The sequence below is a fragment of the Lissotriton vulgaris genome, unplaced genomic scaffold, assembly GCF_964263255.1.
Source record: "Lissotriton vulgaris unplaced genomic scaffold, aLisVul1.2 SCAFFOLD_1937, whole genome shotgun sequence".
Taxonomy (NCBI): Eukaryota; Metazoa; Chordata; class Amphibia; order Caudata; family Salamandridae; genus Lissotriton; species Lissotriton vulgaris.
This window is the reverse complement of record NW_028246219.1, coordinates 210,217-223,907: the sequence shown is the minus strand read 5'-3', so window position 1 is coordinate 223,907 and position 13,691 is coordinate 210,217. Positions and strand designations below refer to the sequence as shown.

General features: G+C 43.9%; 1 protein-coding gene across 5 annotated transcripts in view; it reads right to left on the bottom strand.

The window, feature by feature from the left end:
- Nucleotides 1–13,691, bottom strand: part of LOC147666042 (CTD small phosphatase-like protein 3) — a 199,159-nt gene that overhangs the window by 159,794 nt on the left and 25,674 nt on the right. Inside the window, exon 1 of one of the 5 annotated variants that reach the window (XM_086949304.1) lies at nt 9,518–9,766. The exons of 2 other annotated variants lie outside the window; for them this stretch is intronic. The gene's annotated coding sequence lies outside the window, so the exon portion shown is untranslated. Of the gene's footprint in view, nt 1–9,304; nt 9,767–13,691 lie in introns of those variants that run through there. 2 more of the 5 variants (XM_086949302.1, XM_086949303.1) reach the window with 2 other exon arrangements.

The following is a 13,691-nucleotide window of genomic DNA, read 5'->3' as shown; positions in this document are numbered from 1 at the left end:
AGAAATAGAAGATTTGGAAGATAAAATAAAGCAACATCTACAATAGAAGAGGCTGACAAACAATTGGAAACTCTAAAGAAAGATATCTCATCCTTTGCTGAATATTTAACAAAAAGGAAAAATGAGAAATTTACAAAGGATAAGAGATTCTACACTCTAGAACGAACATACCCTTATCTCGGGGAAAATTTCTAAAAAAAAGATTACCATCAAGGAGAATCCAATTATAATCCCCAAAAGATTAATACTTTCTCAGATTCCTCAGATTCTGACTCTGATGGAGATAGTAATTCTAACTACCATGAGGAGGGTCCGTACAAACCACATAATGGACGTAGAAACACACGCCAGCCTTTTTTAGGCCACCACGGTGCCAAACGGGGACGGCAAAGAGTAAGATCCCAGCCCCAACCGAGAGGCCACTATCAGACCCACCAGTACCCCCCGGAAATATCAACACTATTTAGAGACCCGCAGCAAACAATATCAGGGACAATGGATGAAAGACCCATTTTCAACCTATCAACACACAATTTAGATGCTGCAGACATGTCTCTTTTAACGAAAGGATTAACATTTGTTCCCCACTCTAAAGCGGATTTATTTGAACTACATCAGGATATCCACTCTTTTTTTCCAGAAAGAGAAGATTAAAAAAGTTCTTTATCAACAGGGAAGAAATCGATCAAGACACTAGAGTAGATAACATATGTGAGAAGTTGGCCTGATATGCAGTGCTCACTATTCTAGTGATCACCTTGTATCATTCCAAATGACCCTTATTGATGATTGGTTGTAAGTCAACCTTATAGACCAGCTATCCTAGTAGCATGGACAAGAGCAGTCTTTAGGCTAAACTCTAGAGGGCGTGTTAAGCCAGCTGTTATACCATCACATATACTCCTTGAACACCAAGTGAAAGGACACCACACAAGTTGTTATGAAAATAAAAGGATATTTATTTATAACAAGTCTACCCTGATCTCTTTATGAGTCAGGGAGCTAAGCACACAACAAAACTCTTACGAAAATACTTCAAGTTGCACAATTTACACAAATGCCCGAGGGGCACGAAAAACCATATACTACAAAAGTGGAATGCGAAATACTAGCAGGTAAGTAACAAGATCCAGAAGCTTTAGGATTGCTAGGACTGGACTACTGAACCTTCAGGTTAGGAGCAGGAGGCCTAGGGGGATCGGGTGCAGAGTGTGCACTCTCACGCGGGATGCGGGACAAAGTCTATGGATGCTAGATTTCGTAAAGTTAGTGTTATCGGGCGAACCCGACTAGGTAGAGCTGAAACGAAAAAGGATCTGGACACTTAGAGAGTGGTCCCGTGCTGGAGCACCGTGGTACTCGATTTACCTAGCCCAGGGGCTGCGGCTGCATAGGGTTCAAGTGACGTCGGGAATCCTCGTTGACGAACCAGGAGCCTGAAGTAGAAGTTGCTGGCAGGCGACGAGTGAAGATGTTCCCGGCTGATCCAAGGATGGATCAGTGAAGAAGGATACCTGTAAGCAGAGGGGACCAAGTTCTGAATCACTAGCCAGTGATTAGGTGGGCACCAGGATGGCACCGGACGAGGTCACTCAGCCAGGTGAAGAAGTGACACTGGATTCTGCTGCTGCACGGACCAGGGCGCTAATGTCGACCAGGCTGGAGGTCTGCGAGCTGTCCCACGTCGGATGTCTGCTGCTGGCGATGCTGGCGATGCTGGATCCATTGAAGGAGGCAACAAGCCTTGGCTAAGGCAAGCCCACGTGGCGACACAAAATGGCGTCTGGAGTGGACCAGGAGGGTCCGAGGAAGTTCCCCTTCAAGAGGAGACAAGGGCCAGTCTAGAGGAGCTAGGCCAGCGGTGAAACAAACGTAGGACGTCGTCTGCAGGGTCACTAGCCAACGGGCAAGTGACCGGACAATGTGGCAAACAACGCAGAAGCAAAAGGGCCCCACGCAGATCTGGTGGATGCTGGGGGGCTGGACTTCGGTGCTCGTGCTGCTTGGGGTTGGGGATTCTCTTACCCCAGTGCACCCACTCAAGGGTCCCTCGGCGGTCGTGCTGGGTCAGTGTCGTGCAGGTTCTGATGATAGCCGGTTCCTCTGGTCTCGTCGCACCCACGGTTCTCAGCTGTGCTGTAGAGGCAGGTAGAGGTCAGAGAGGGCAGGGAGTCCGGGTCTCGTCGTGCTGGTCGGTCTGGTTCCGGAGGAAGGACGTGCAGCAAACCGCAAGATACTTAGTTGGTGCCTGCGGATGCAGGGTGACTACTCCTCAGTCACAAGGGAGAAATCTTGAGAAGAAGTCGAGAGTTCCTTTCGTAGAAAGTAGTTTCAGGATTCAAAGATGATCTAATTTGGAAGGGTCCCAGCTCCTACCTTTATTCTAAAGAAAGGGGCTGGCAAGCAACTAGGTCCTGCCCATGGGTGGGACCAGGAAGGGGGATGGTTACACCCCTCTCCCCTGTCCGGACTTTCCCCAGCTCAGGGGCTGGTGTGCCCCTGGAACTGGTTCAAGCCGGCATATGCACAGTGAGCACCGGGGTGCCACATGCAGTCACCTTCCTCTGAGCCCTGCCTACCTGGGATACACAAAACCCTGCCTGGGATGGTGCTAGCACCGCCCCTGACAGGAAACCCTTTGTCCAAGCTCTCCTCGCTGGAAGGACTCCCAGCAGCAGGAGGTCAGACTTGTGTCTGTGGTGGCAGTATCCATTTTGTGATGCTGAGGCTCGAGTTAACTTTAACCGGAGTTCACAATTACACACATGTCGTGTCCCTCTAGAAGAGTGGAATGCTAACCCCGTCGCCAGAATTGGCGAGGGATTAGTATTCCAATTCGTATGTCACCTTACTCGACATGTTTTGATAAAGCGATACCAGAGTTGGCAAATAACCGCGAGGATTATAATGCACTTAAGAGTATATGGTACGCGTTATCATGGAACAGCTATTAGGACTTGGTTCCGCAAGCTGCAAATGGGCTCAGCTCATGCCAGAGCACCATCTCACATAATTCTAAGCACTCTGCCTTCAGGATTGATAAGGCCTGCCATAGGAGTGACTGATAGGAATATATGTATCCATTTTAGGTTTAGATATAGGGATACTATATCTAAAGCAAAGGGTGATTACACCACCTTGCCCCAGCTGTCGTGCAGCCAGTTGTGTCAGATTTAGATGGCCAGCCAGGGGTGGCATAATACATGCTGCAGCCCCTGGTAGGCCCTGGGTACACCTATGCCCTGGGTACAGGGACTGATAAGGTGGCCCAGTACCAATTGGTAAATGCACCTAAGGTGCACGTGTCAATTTAGAGAGAGAACAGCTAGGCTGGGGGTCTGATTAGCAGGCCCACAGCCAGGGAAAGTCATAAACCAGTGAAGCAAAAAGCAAAAATCTGGGGTGATCATAGGATTGCAGACCCTACTCTCCTACAACATAGTAGCCCTACCGTTCACCAGAAATGGCAATATTTGAAAAAGTGGTCTTAAACAAACTGGACCAAGCTCTGCGGTTTGTACCTAAACCCAGATATAACATCTCCAAAGAAGAACACATATTCCTAAATAATTTGAAAAATAACAAATCAATTGTCATCAAACGTAGTGACAAAGGAGGAGGCACAGTCCTCATGGACTCTACAAACTATGAGACCAGCATACAAAAAATGTTAAATGATCCCTCTTTCTACAAAAAGATTACAATTCACCCCAAAGACAGAGTAATTAAAACCATCCAAAAAAATACCACCAGGGCTCTAGACACAGGAGTAATAAATAAAAGAGAATATGATTTTCTAAACAAATCAGAGAAAAAGGTATCCTGTATTTATGGGGTACCTAAAATACACAAGAATCAACAGGACCCCCCTATCGCCCAATCGTCTCAACAATAGGTACCCCCACCGAAGCCATTTCAAATACTTAGAAAATATTTTGAGACCCTACATTCCATTAACACCCTCTTACATCAAAGATACAGGGTCAATTATTACAAAGGCTGGACATCTGCCCTTCAATCAACATAGTGACCTACTGGTCACTCTGGACGTTGAATCTTTGTATAGCAACATTCCCCAAACAGAAGCAATAGACGCAACCATGCGGTTCATAGATACGTACTGCATACCATGTTCCAAACCGTTCATCCGTGAATGTCTCTCCGTAGTTCTTAAAGAAAACGTTTTCCAGTTTGGGGAGCACAAGTATCAGCAAACAAAGGGTGTGAGCATGAGGGCAGCCATGGCTCCTTTCTTTGAGTCTGTTTCCCATTGGCACCGTTATATTGATGACATTTTTTTTGTCTGGACCAATGGGGAACAGACTCTACAAGAATTTTTGGTTTGGCTCAATCTTGCCGACATCAATCTTCACTTTACTGCCCACATTAATACAACGCAAGTTGAGTTTCTGGACATCTATATCAGGAATGAATCTAATATGCTTGAGGTGGACTTGTACACCAAGCCGACGGCAAGGAATACCCTTCTTCACTTCACTAGTTACCACCCTAGGAATCAGAAGGACAACATCCCCTTTTCCCAGTTTCTTAGGATAAGAAGAAACTGTACAAACCTGAAGAACTACGATACCCAATCGGTTGCAATGAAACAAAAATTTCTTGACCGAGGCTATCCTCACCGCCTCATGAGAGAAGCTTATAAAAGGACACGGTTTTACGACCGAGATGCTTCACTCAAACCACAAAAAGAACAACAAGAACCAAAGTTGGTTTGCATCATCAAGCATTCCACACTAGATGCCATCGTCAAACAGATCATTAATGCCAATTGGAACCTCCTAAATGTGGATTCATCTCAAACTAAACTAAGAAAACCAATGTTTGCACACCGCCGAAACAAGAATCTAAAAGACCTCATAGTCCGATCACGCTATACCGCATCGACTACTAAATTTCCATTTATACAAAAATCAATTGATGGAACCAACCCAGTGAGGGGATCTTCCCGATGTGGCTCTTGCCAGTCATGTGATCGCATCATACCAGGAGAGTCATTTACCTTCAATCAATTTAACATCCAAGCAAAAGAACTATGGACGTGTAACACACGTAACATAGTATACCTGATGATATGCCCATGTAATTTGGGCTACGTGGGAGAAACCTCACGTACAATAAAAACACGGTTAACAGAACATAGGTCTGCCATCAAAACACGTAAGCTCACAGCCCCACTGGTCAACCATTTTTCTGAATTCAAACATTCCCCTTCTGACATCAGACGGCGCAACTTGGATGAGATCCATACTCCAAACAACAATGGCGGCGATAAAATCAGAAAGAAGAAAGAAGTATTTGGGATCTTCTCCTTCGGAACATTCACCCCGGGTTTAAATAATGAATTACGCTGGGAAAACGCCATCCTGTAGATCTGAAGACAACAGACTTGGTCCGACACTATAGCCCTCTCTGAAAAAACCACTGCACCCCCTAATAAGACACAAAACTCAGCTCCTCAACATCGTGCAAAACCCTTTCCCTCCCCTTTCTTATTCCCTAAATAGGACCAACCATTATATGCAACTTGCAGGAAAATGGCCGGAGTGCATTTTGGATATATTTGCCCTATATCTTCTTCGAAAATAATATAATGTAACCCTGCCAAATACGCAACAACTATCGATCTACCTCCATATGCATGTCCCAATAGATGAAATTGATCCATCGCCATACTGTTCCTATACCTTATGGACGTTTAGAAGACATTTTTAAAAGGTGGAATTGTTAATCCACACTATCATTTCGTCATACCGTTTCAACATCACGCAGTCCCGCTGGGGCTATAGATGCCAGATCACGCAGCTCCAATCCATCATTATTCTTTTAAACACAGGTAAACACTGTGAAGAAATCTAACCGTTCGTGTGATCACTATCATCTAAAACATTGACCCGGTGTGCTGTTCCGTATTTGTCGCTATCTTACTTTCAGATAGCTGATAATTTGAGCCCGCCCAGACTGTGTGTAGCTGCAAAGCCTAACTGCCCCGGCCCATTATACATGCCTCCACACAGGTAAACGGCATCGTAAACATCTTAGCACTTGACAAATTTCGCTAGTACCTGGAGTAATTAATTGTTGCTTTGTCCTTTATCTATGGTTATCTTTATGTCTTGACAGCCGGTAATATATCTCTGGCAATTCTTCTCTTGAAACACGATGACACGGGGCTCCGAACTTTAAAACCACGCTGCTCCGGTCCGTTGCATAGATCTTGATAAAGGTAATAAAACACGCAGACATATCGCTACGCGACAACTGCGATAATGTAATAAATATTTGACCATAGCATTACCCCTTTGTTCATGGTTGTAGTCCGATTATGCCCTAGACTTTCAAATGTGAAGCTACTAGGCTTAACTAATACTTCTTCCATATAGCTGCAGCTTGATCATGTCCAGAATTTCTTTAAATGTGAAGCTACAAGGCTTAGCTAATATTATACATTTCTCCAAGATTGAAAACATTCTCGTTACACGTGTATATGCGAATGAGGATCTAATCATCGCCTGACCATCTATATATAGATATTTTATTTTCAGCATTCAGATAACGGCTCTGGCAGCCGGCTACTTGACCTCTATCATCACCTGATATATACACATTTGAAACATCTACTTATGCATTAACGTATGATCAATACAAGATTGGTACCATACCTACTTTCAGGTAAAGAAAACTATCGACATACATGCTGGTTCCAATAAGAACACATTGTTCTTCTTCTGAAATTGGAATGAGGTCTATCGTGCCTATCTTTTACTAGCTAGGAAATATCCAGCTATCTATAGGACAGATAAACAGGATGTGAATACAAGATAAAACAGTCAGGATGGTACCTTTTTATTTTAAACACCAATATGGGCCCAAATAATCTACTGTACGCTTAGACTTAGTTATCAATAGACTCTGCTCATAGTAGATTTATCAACAGACGCATCACGTACCCCCATGTAATCTAACCACACTGTCCATACCTTTGACCTTTTAGGAATTGAAGATAACCTTATGGAAATCTCTATTTATCCTAAGCAACGTTGATGCAATTTATCCACACAGAGAACTATATCATTATTTACCAGCTGTACCTCAGGTATTTATCAGGATATATCATCTACCTAATATTAATGTGATTTCATTCTAAATTGTCGATACTACATCTCCTCTGTAACAAAATTTTTACATTTTCCCATCATTCTGTCCAATATAATCCTGCCTTGGATCTAATATACTTTTTCACTGTTCAAATAATATCCCCAACTGATTAGATACCCTGCGAGCTATAATACTCTCTATTAGATACCCCCCGAACTATAATGCTCTTTATTAAACTTAGAACGGCTCCCTTTTAAATGCTACCGAATAGGTTAAAAAGAATCCTTGACTGTGTCAATATCTGCAAGGAACAGATAAACACCACTTTCCTCTCTTCTCTGCCTAATATCTGTGTATTACTTTCATCACTCTCCTCTGTAATTCTCTTTTGGCATTTGCCTACAATGAAATGTGAACTGTCTGATTTAATTGAACTATGTCCTACCAAAATTTCTTTCTGAAATAATTAGTATGAGCTAAATTATGATCTGTCAGTATCTTTTTGTATGTTAAATAAAATGAACTGATATTATGCGGTATATCATGAAATCTTATCAACCCACTGGCCCAAATGCTCTAGTAAACTGTATTAATCACTGTACACTGTCTAGCACAAAGACATATTTTTAAATACTGTTCATTTATTTCTAGTATCAAGATGGTAGTGTCCTGAGGAAGACACCTTCAACGTGTCGAAACGCGTAGACAGGAAACCATCTCTCCACTATACTATTTTACTGTACAAACAAACAATGTACATCTGTTAAAAGAATCTTTTTAACATGTTTTATCAATATGTCAATGATTTATCTCATGAAACTTTTTATGAAATCTATTAAATTGTACTTTTTGTGCTAACTCGGTGTCTTACCATTTACTCTCACTCTGTTTGCTTATTGAATTGTGCCAGTGCTTATATTGCTTGCCTGGGTACGTTACTTTTCATATACTAACTTTAGTAAAACCTTTCTTCCTAGTCCATAAAGACAGAGTGGTTATTTGCAATAACCCAAAGTTCCTTCCAAAAGTAGTCTCAGCTTTTGATATTAAACAATCAGTTGAGTTATCTGTTTCCAGCTCTCAACCGGATTCTGTAGCAGAAAGAGATCATCATACATTCGATGTCAAATGAGCTTTATCTTATTAAATTGATAGAACAAAAGATTTTTGCAAAACAACTTTTTTGTTGCCTTTGCTCCCCCTCATAAAGGGAAACCGATCTCAAAACCTGGTATTTCTAGATGGATCGTTAAATGTATCCAAACATGCTACGTTAAAGCCAAAAGAATGTCATCAAGCGTCTGAGAGGACACGGCGCTGCAATGTTGTTGTGCATTGACACGGCAACGCAGTTACGGCTTCCACGTTTTTAAGGATTAAGTCATTTTCGCCCACACGGAAATATATTGCTCATAAAGAATCGAATTACCCAACACCAAAAAGGTTCCGTAATCGTACCCTTCGCCCATCGGACAATAGCAGTCTGTTCCCTCATTCACTGAGGCAATTTCTTAAATCAATCAGGCATGAACTTATCAGTGTCCTGAAGATGATCCTACTATTTTGCTGGAAGGATCGAAATGTCGTCGACCCATGTTAAACAGCTTTGCGCATTTATCCATTGCGTTAAATAAGTGCATGTCTGTTTATACGAAGCTTGAAAAATTCACATTTGATAAGCCAGACCCGTTTTGCCTGAAATGTCTTTCCGTATGTTTTGTACCGGTCATGTCTCACATTGGATACAGAATTGTGTCCCACTATAATGATGTTCTGAACTACAGTTGTCTAACAGTTTTGCATTATTACATTTACTGTGCGGCTGGACATGTGAAAGATGGACTTGATTTCGGTCTATATTTATCTTGTTAGTATTTGATTTTGTAGGGACCATGGTTTATGTTTAAGTCAATACCTCCGAGAGCACATTATACTCGTAAAATAGGAACATCTGTGGCTTTTTAGGTAACATTCCCATCGCTGACGTATGTAAGGCAGCTACATGGTCTACTCCACACACATTTACCAAACATTCTTGCGTTGATGTATTAGTACGTCAACAAGTTAATGTAGGACAGGCAGACAACTGCAACGCCCCCGGCTAGCCACCGCTTCGGGAGCTATACAGACTATCCAAAGCATGTGTATCTACAGCGCACGCATGCCTCGAACGGAGCATTTTACTTACCCTGAAAGCAGCTGTTCTTGGCATGTAGGGCTGTATATTCACATGTGCCCTCCCACCTCCCCAGGCACGTATTGCCGTTGCAGTTATTTACATTGTACACACATGCACATCTCTGTACTACACTTACTTACTCTATTCTCGCCCTCTGTGGCAAAACAATAACAATGGAGTTGATGCCCATGCGCACGATCACCGAAAGGAGGAGTCACCCACCTCGTGACTAGGAAAGACTTCTTCGAAGAAAAACAAAGTGCAAACATCCAGACCCAACACTAGATGGCAGGAGTGTGCAAAGCATTTGAACAGATGCTTAAAGTTTAAGTAACATAATCCTTAATATTTATTTTAAGTTTAAATTTTAAGATAGACATGTTTTTTATGCAATCCACACCAACACTAGGACCTGGTTCCCTGGAGTCGATATCGGCAGCTCTGTTTGTTATGCTGAAGGCACAGTTATGCACTTCCCCCAAACCCTGACTCATTAGATGCTTCCGAGGGTGCCAGCTCTGCACTTCCTCCTCCGGCGTTGGCACACACAATATTTCATCAGACGTGGGTGGGGCGCACTTCCGCCTCCTGCTTGTTTAACGGAGCCCTTGTCATGGTCGTATATGGGCGTGAACTCCGCGGTTTGAGCCCGCTGGCGCAGCAGTGGGTTGGGACATTAAATAGAATCACTCCAGTGCAAATAGTAAAAACAAATTGTAATTTTAAATGCTAAAAGCTAAACCTTTCACAATTACGAGCCCGATTGCAAACATTCCAGCAGTCTCACATCCTAGCTTTTAAAAAAAATTATTATTATTAGTCCGTTGGCATGCACAACGGAAGTGCTTTAAAAAACAGACTCCCCCCAATTGTCTGCCAGTGATATGCCAGCGAGCTCGGCTGCTCCTCTTCAGCTTGCCTTCCTCCTGGTCACTATGAGTGCCGCGGGAGCTGGTGCCGGCAGCTGGAGAGGAGTCCGAGGTCCCAGTGTCGCGGACAAGTAGTCCATAGGCCGTATATATTGCCAGATGGATTTAATACATTCATTTTGATGTACTTATCTGCATTCTGCTTGAAAGCACAGTTGTTGAATAACTTATTATAAATCCCCACATGCACGCGGTTTCTCATATTTTCCTCGTCTACACTGAATACATTTAAAGTTCTTCATCCTGTTCGCTGTACTTGTAAACCTCCTCACCCATAGCTTACAACGCCCATAGCTTTAACTCACAAAAATGTGAGGCCTCTTGCATTGCAAATGCTTGTTAGACTTGTTAACATTGTTTGGGCATTGGTCACACCCCATTAGTATGAATTTCACACTAAAATATAGGTAGAAGCAAAAGAAAGGTGACCAGGTAAGCTTTGCAAAGAGCCTTCAACTGCGCTGCAACACAAGCCGCTGCACTTAAAAAAAAACAATTAATCTGCAGAGAATGCAGCAGATGGTTGATTACATGGCAGATCTATAGCCATGCCAAAGTGCCACCGTTGCGCAATCATGTAATTCATGTGGAGATCCCAACGCCGACGGGGAACAGATCGGGTTTTGCTTCTCAATGTCGATCCGGCCCTCTTTTTCTTCTGTCTCACCGGAGACCTTCCTCTCTCAGAAAGTCCATAGAGGCGCATCCTTTCTCTCTCCTCGAGAGTTCGCCTAGACAGCTTCTTGCAATGCTGACAGGTGTCTGAGGAACGAGAGTCACAAAGGCAGAGAAAACACACAGAACGTGCATCAGATCTGGCCTTCTTCTTACCACAGGAGGGGCAGGGATCAAAAAGAGGTGGCATTATTACAGAAAATAAATCACTTTCTGTCAAAAATTGGTTGTACATCACTCTGGGACCTGAAAGACGTCGAGTGAAAGGTAGAAAACCAGAATAAACGGAAGAAGTATTTGACAAAAAGGTTAAAAAGTCAGAGCTGTGAATGCCAGGGTCCTGACTGAAGGAGCTGGAAAGAACCAAACTGTCCCCCCTGGGGCATGAGAGGAAGCTGGGGCCATGGCTGCCTTAAAGGCACGGTGACAGTTTTGGTGTTCACAATTGCTTTCATTGTCTATGCTGTTGGTTTTCAATGCAGCCCAGAGGCTAGCAATGCTTGCTTTTTTGCAGATTGGATTCAAGTCTACTCATTAAAAAGAGTTCCAGTAATGCTCGCCCGCCTGTGGCCAATATTCTGTAGTATTTATTTAAGAAGTTTTTTGCGCTGTCAAGACCCAAAGGTATCAGAGCGCTTTACAGTAGGAGCGTGGCATATAGTCAACAGAAACATGACCTATGAGCGATATAGCAATCAGCGAGTGACAGTATAGAGCGGCGTAATTGTAATGTACAGCTCCTTTGGTTTCAGATTCTTAGGGGTCGGCTGTGGTTACTGTCTGTCCCGTGTTATCCACAACCTAGGGAACGGTTGAGGAACAGGGATTTGAGTTGACTTTTGAATTCCACAAAGTAAGGTATGGTTCTGATGTGCGGGGGGATGGAATTCCAAATTTTGGGGGTGTTTCCAGTGAAAGAGCAGTCCGCTGTTCTTTTCCTTCTGGTTTTAGGTGGGATGAGTAGGAGGGAGTTAGAGCTTCTCAGATTCCTGGCCTGACCGGCTTTTATGAGTTTTTTTGCCAGGTATTCAGGTTTGCCGGTGTGGAGGGCTTTGTGGGTTAGGCAGGCCGTTCTGAAGTTACTTCGCATTTCTACTGGGAGCCATTTGAGTTCTCCGATTGCAGGGGAGATGTGATCAGATTTTTTGATGCCGGTGATCATTCTGGCTGCCGCATGTAATGTTGTTTTGATCGGTGCCAGGTGCGATTTAGGGATTCCGGTTAGGACTGCTTTCCCATAGTCCAGTCTTGACAGTACCAGAGATTGAGTGGCCAGTTTGAGATCCTTGGTTGGAATGTTGGGTTTGATTTTGTTCAGAAGTCTAAGGTTAAGGAATGCGCTTTTGGCCGAGTTCTAAATGTGTTTCATCATGTTCAGTTTTGGTTCTAAGGTGATGCCTAGAGATTTGACAGAGTCTGTTAGAGTAAGATTCCCTTTGAGCGCATCGATAGCCTTTAACCATTCGGTGATTTGTGGGTGATCCTCCTTGTTCGAGATGAGGAGTGTCTCGGTCTTTTCTGGATTTAGTTTCAGGTGGTTGCTTATCAGCCATTCTTGAACATCTTTCAGGACATCATTAAGTCTTTGGATGTCTTTGAGAGAGGTAGTTTCCAGATAGATCTGCGTATCATCTGCGTAGAGGTGGAAGCGGATGTTGGCTGTTCTGAGTAGTTTGGCGAGCGGTTCCTGTTAAATGTTAAAGAGTTGTGGAGAGAGCACCGATCCTTGGGGGACGCCCTTGTTGACTTGCTGGGTTTCGGAGGTGAAGTTCTTGATTTTGATTTTTTGCGTGCGATTGTGTATGAAGGAGGAAAACCACTTGAGAACTGCCCCGCCGAGACCAGCTCTTTCTTGAAGAGCCCTGATGAGGAGTTTGTGGTCCACCGTATCAAATGCTGCCGAGAGGTTAAGGAGAATGAGGAGGCAGCATTTGTCAGAGTCTGTGATTGCAAGAGCAGCTATTTATTGTTACATTGATTAGCCTCTTTTATAGGGGCTGCATTGATGTGTGAATAAAGTATATTCTTTGGCTGAAACAACAATGCTTATTCGGGCTTAAAACTTTCATGCTTGCTCTACACATTACTTACCCGGAAATTATTCCTTCTGGGAACTGTAGTTTTAACCTGTCTGCAGTTACTATGAGATCACGTGCAAGCGTACTCCCACCAGTGGGAGAGGGACATGGCATTCAAAGGCACGGGTGGAGCAGCACCCTGAGAGCAGCAGCATCCGAAGAAGGGTAATGAGCCGAAATGCATCATGCCCAATTTGTCCATTAAAGGTCTTCTAAAGTTTTCCTGAGTGGCCACAGGGGTTTTTGAAAGGAGATATATATGTTTTCATATATATATTTTATTATTTATGGGGTCCTCTCACATGGGCGGAAATATTTAGTGCTTATGACTTTGAGAAGGATACACCTAGAAGAGAATAATGCTGCTTTATTGCTGAAGGGGAGAGCCAGTCACTGCGAGGAATTCTGCCGGAAAAACCATCACTTCTCGCGGCCCCCGCTGCGCGGGAGCCGCTGGTGCAGGGAGGCTGTGGACTGTTAAGCCTTGGTAATCTTGAACCCTATGCCTATTGCGGGACTGCAAGGACCAGCATGCTGAGCGGCTGGTGATCGGTCGCAGCTGGTCTTCTTCCCGCCCTACCTTCTGTTATTTAGCCCTCACCCCTTCCGCGAACGCGGAGCGCGCGTGGGTGGGCGCCGGGCGAAGCCCGGGCCAAGGGCGGGCCCGTTTTAGCCCGTTCCAGACCGATCAAGACCGGACCGGGCCACCCCTCT